Source organism: Amborella trichopoda, chromosome 4, assembly GCF_054954075.1.
Source record: "Amborella trichopoda isolate Santa Cruz 75 chromosome 4, AtrichopodaSantaCruz75HAP2 v2.0, whole genome shotgun sequence".
In the NCBI taxonomy this organism is placed as follows: Eukaryota; Viridiplantae; Streptophyta; class Magnoliopsida; order Amborellales; family Amborellaceae; genus Amborella; species Amborella trichopoda.
Window position 1 is genome coordinate 43,796,431 of NC_142339.1, and position 6,000 is coordinate 43,802,430.

Below are 6,000 nucleotides of genomic sequence, written 5' to 3' on the forward strand. Positions count from 1 at the left end.
ATATTGGGTGTATGTTTACATAAGGCTGGGGCTCTAGACAATCAAAGTAAGATGCACCTTCAAATAGTGTCGAAAGATATTGTTTCAGTACTGAAAATCTTTGTGATGGCCTAACATTTTCATATCTAATTATAAAATTTTAAACATTAAAAATAGTGTAGATCAAGCAGATCTATGAACACTTGAAAATCTTGAAAAGTAATGTTTTATAAAATGCATTACCTAATGTACTATTTCCAAAGTTTAAAATCTATTTTTTTCATGTGCATAAACCTTGAAGTTGAGATGATCGATTTTCGGAATTTTGGGCATCGAAATGGTCTCTTCTAGTGAATTTTTGAGGTCTGCTTTAATTGGATTGTTTAGAGTCCCACCCTTATATGCGCTTTTTCCTTACATATTTGTTCCCCAAATTTTTTACTTTACATTTATAACCATTTTTCTATTTTTTTTCTAAGAATGCCCTACTTTGAAATCAACATTTCACTTTGGAAATTGAGTATCTAAAATTGAAATAAAAAAGTACTTTATGACTTCAAATATGAAGTCGTCGTCACTTTTGACTTTCAAGATCCAAAGTGGAGGTATTTTGTAAAAATTGAAGGAAAACGCCATGAATATGAAATACAAACGTTAGGGATAATAACTGATATCTAGAGGGCTACGAGCTTAGATTTGTAAGATTGCTAGGATCTGGCCGGTTCTCCTTGTCGTGATTGAAAATTTTCTAGCTTTCCAACACCTCACGTTCTTTGTAGTTCCTATTGTGTCGGGTGATAATTAATACTTGAAAAAGGTATCTCATGGTGATTCTTTATAGAAATCACTATTATATCAAGATGCCATCTCAAATATATGGCATATGCTTTTACTATTGGACTTATCTTCCCTTTGAAACATTTCTTTATTGAGTTAGTCGATTTGAGTGTGGGCTCGACAGATTCTTGTGAATATGCTTGGAGATGACTCTTGATTTGCTCCACACACTATCCTTTTTTTAATCAAGTCCCTTGTTTTTTATTGATGAAAGACGTTTGTGACATGGAGATGAAATAAGTGGTTTTGCAAAAGATGTGGGAAGATTCTTTTGCTCCTACCTGCCTAGAAGAAACAATATTTAAGGTGCGCAACAGTTAAATGAGGTTAAATGGCAATGAAATCTTTAGACAAGCATTGTGGCCCCTTATTGATAGAAGTCCAAATTCCTACTTTTCCTTTTTGACTCAAGAACTTATAGGCTGCCAATTCAATTATGTTGTAAGTTGTTTACTCTCCGATCTGCGTCTATGTATACAAATTCGGTCTTTTTTTTAGTCTACTGGCAGTACCAATTCCAAATCCGTATTTTGAATTAAAAAATGATTTTAAATTTAATTAAATATAATAATAAATTAATTTATAAATAAAAAAAATAAAACAGAGAATTAAATGAAGAAAAACAAACTAAGTTAAGCAAAAAAAGATATACTTACCTCTAGGGACCCGAAACCTGGAGTTTCAGACTTGGATCAGGCTGCTCTTTTGATTTGCGCCACATCTCCTTTTTTGGATGCCTTACTCTTTCAGATACCTTTGTTTGCTGTAATTGGTAGATCTATGGTCCTTTGACCTAGATCTAGGGTTCCTAAGACATAGGGAAAAGCTGCGAATTTTAGTTATACCTAGGCTTTTCTAGAGATTGGAGAAGAATTTTTTTAGTTTTCTCAGGTTTTTGGGATCTACAAAGGTTGAATATGAATTTTGGGATTTTTTGTTGTTTTTGTAGATTTTTTCTAATTTTTTAGAAATATTTTAAAGGTGTTCTATTTTTGGGTATTTTTGGGCTATTTTTCTAATTTTGATAATTTTTAAGGGATTTCTTGATCTCTTTTCTTTTTTCTAGACCCTCTTTTGGGTTAAGGAAGGGGTATTTATAAGATTCAATTGATGATTTTTCTTGATTTTTTTGAAATTTTTTCGTAATGTTTTGGATTTATCTCGAAGTTTTAGCCTTATCTAATTAAAGAAAATGCATTTACTGCATCATAAAATATCTTTACTGTGTCATCAAACCACGTCTGGACCTGTCAAGCAGAGTCACAGCCCGGCACGTGGCCCGATGCCTGGGTCTCACAAGGGCTAAATTGTCATTTGTTAGATCCGATCAGGTGATTCTTAGACCATTGGAAAGATCCCGGGCTCTACTTCAATTTGAAATAGTTTGGGAAGTTTTTGATCAATTATATTAGCTCTTGGATTCCTATGATCTATTAGGATTTGCGTTGTCCTTTTAGCTCATAATTGAGTTTTTTAAATGTTCCCTTAGCCATAATTTCGAGGGACGTGGCTACAGTTGCCGTCTTGGCCATTCACCTGGGGCACCACATGAATGGCAAATAAGTAGACACCTAAAACAAAGTGGGAAGGAAAACCTTTTTCGAGGGATCATTCTTTTGAATGACCAGTACCTTTTAGATAGGAGGTATGCGGATAGATGCTTTTGATCCGTAAGACATGGAACTAACAATATTATCCTTGAGTCAGTGCAGTTAAGAGGTCTCCGACAATCGGGGTCCGAAGTGACAATCAAAAGGAGCCGTGCTATGTCACACCTCAAGCTTACTAATATTCCTGAGGTGCGACAGACTATTCTTATACTATCAATATAAATAACAAATTTAAAATTTCTACTAGTATATTCACACTAAAAGAAATTTTTCCATTTCTTTTTCTTTTAATCTCTACAAAGTCTACCCATAACCAATATTAACATGAAGGCCTAGATATATACATCTCTTGATAGAACAGAAATTACAATGGAGCATTTGATCAAAGTCACAAGGGGAATGTCAATCATGGCTACAAATTCTTCAAAGAAGGCCATGCTGCATTCGAACTATGAGACTATAATTACCCTGAAACATATTTACCATAGTTTGATGAGTTTAGCTACTCAGTAAGTATCATAATGGTCCTCAAAAATAATCATGGTTGAAAGATATAAACATTTTCAAAAGGGATAACTATTAAAAACAATGCGAGCAAAAGCATGGATAACAATTTCTCTTTCTGAAATACACAATTTAGCATAATCCAAAAGATTGAAATCCATAAAAAAAAATTCATAACTCAAAGGATTTCACAAAGTACCCTATTGGCATCACAAGTAGGTCACCTATATACTCCACCAGTGCCTTAGAAGGGTCCACATAATCAAACCTTTCCGGTATACCGGATGAGTCCACATAATCCCTATCAATGTACCAGATAGGTCCACTTTGACATACGATTCATATCAGGATCATCGATAATCTAACTTTAGTAGTTTTAAACATGACTGCAATTGAGTATTAGATATGATCAAGCAAACATTCATGACAACAGAAGTCCTGTAATAAGCATTCACATCAACAGAAGTCCTACAGTAAGCATGCACAACAGCATTAGCAGGCATGAACTAATTCACTCCCTAATTAACCTACTTCTAAAGTAGAAGCCATATTCATCAGGCAAAGCTAATCGCACTGCTTAGGACTTTTACCATCTCTCAGGAGGGAAGATAATGACAAGTGGATGACCCACTCCGTAATGCCTTCACACACACACACAATCCTCAGTGCGCTTTGGGGCTTTTGATAGGCACTAGCCTTACAAGGCACTATATCTTATCAAGGGAGGTCACACTTGCCGGCACAATATCTCATCAAATCATAACAGAGGCATGTCTCCATGCGCTTATATCTTATCAGAAGCATGTTGCCATGCACACGTATCTTATGATAAGTATGTTGTCATGCACACATATCTTATCATAAGCATATCTCATTTGTAATTACAAGAAACATCAACATTTCTATGATATTCATATAGTCACAACAAACATTACTATGCCATACTGCCATGCATATAAATGCAAAGGACTTTATTATGTCGATTGTAGGCCATATAGCAATGCAGTAGATATCAAGCAACAATAATGTCATACTTTCAAAATATTCTTGAAATTATTAATATAAATTCACCTAAAACAAGTTATAGCAATTACTTGCACATAACACTTACCGTATTTCAAAAATAAATGCGTAAAACTTACAGTACCAGAACTATTACAATTAGATGCAAAATTATTTTTGAGAATATTCTAGAAATATCAAGAAAATGAAGCCACTTACATTCCCTAACATTTAGGTGTAAAACTTATTGTTCGGAAATCTTACAACTAAATGCAAAAATATCAAGTTTATTTCTAATAATTTACAGTATCTCAAATTCTCAACCATGGACATGAGTAATAAATTTATTTCTAATAATTACGGTATTTAAAATTTCTAACAATAAACGGAGATAATAATTTATTTATGATAATTTTAATATCTAAAATTTCCAGCAATAGATAAACATATCACAATTTTACTATAAAATGATTATTTCTCAGAAGAATGAGGTCACTTACACGTAAAACTTATAAAATAAAGATGTTGGACGGAAATATCACTATTTTATTAAAAACATACTATTTTTATGGATAATGCGATCACTTATGTGTCACTTTGAGAAGAGGAATTGCAGAGACCATTTTCATTTTTAGAGTCTCTGCTCCGTTTCTGAAACCATAGGTAATAGTTTGCTGCCCCTTGGCAATACATGGGACTAGGCACAGTGCATAACCAAGAAGAAGACGAGATGATAGATTTGCCATTAATGGAACTGCAAGAAACGATACCTTTACTCTTAAAGCTACTCTGACCATCCAATAATAAATCTTGAAAACAGAAGTAAAATTGTTCTCATGGCTGAAACCCAATGGCAGCCATGAGTAATGTATTCAAAGGCTAGCTTCATTATGCACTGTGACCCAACTATGCACAGGGTTTTCACTCCAAACCGGGACGTCCATGAAGCTTAATGCTATGAGAGAGAAAGGGCAAGGTACGGCTTGTGAGGTCTAGAGAGGGAGAGAGAGTGTGTGTGAGGTGCTGCAATGCAAGCAAGAGTGTGATGAGAGGTATAAGAGAGAGACTTTTTAAAGTTAAAATACTTTTTTATGAGTGGGAGAAAGAGAGTATAGCATGAGAGAGAGAGCTTTTAAAATATTAACACCTTTTATAAAAAGTGTCTTAACTACATGAACGTGGTTTGTTGGATTGCCAACGTAAGGTGCTAAACATCTCTTTTAAAGTAAAACATAGTGCAAAAGAAGTGTAGACCATAAGGTCTACGCTATAAAAGTAGACTAGCACCAATTTAAACAAAAATAATAGCAATTGGTTGGAAATATTTTGTTAAACCACAGCACTATCAGAGCTTGTAATCTAGACCATCCAGTTGTAAGCATTTTGTTTTATTTTATTTTATTTATTTAGTTTTTGTTTATTTCTATCAACACTATTAATATTATGTTTTAATTCCACAAATTTTAGGGTCGACACATTCTCCCCCTTTAAAGAAATTTAGTCCTCTAAATTTTGCACCTATGGGTTATGGGCCCACCATGACTCCGCTGCGCCATAGCTATGGCACACATGCTCTTGTTAAGATATCTTTCATATTTTCCTACCCAATTCTCTTAATAAGAAAACATTACCACCTCATTACTTATCAGCAAACTTTTATCTTTCTAGGATACAACGTCTAAGAGTCACTTGTTCTATTGATGCTCAACTTTTGATATTCAGCTTCCCTTGCTTGTTTCATTCTTGACCATATGTGGATCAAACTTGGCCAATTTAGTAAATTTGATTTCATACTGTGCTACCATTCTGTTTCTTTGGACTAATTCCAGAAATTCCATTTCCTTTTGATCTTGAATAAAATTTGGGAAGTACTTTTCACTAAATGCCTCTCGTAATGCTTCCCAAGGCATGGGTTTATTTCTAGGATCAATACTCTTTTTGCCATTCGCTACCCCAATGTTCTGTTTCACTTTCCAACATAAAGACTTTCAAGGTCGTTTTCTTATCATCAGGCATTTCATTAGTTCAAATATTTTCTTTAATTTCCTAACCCATTTTTCGACTTCTC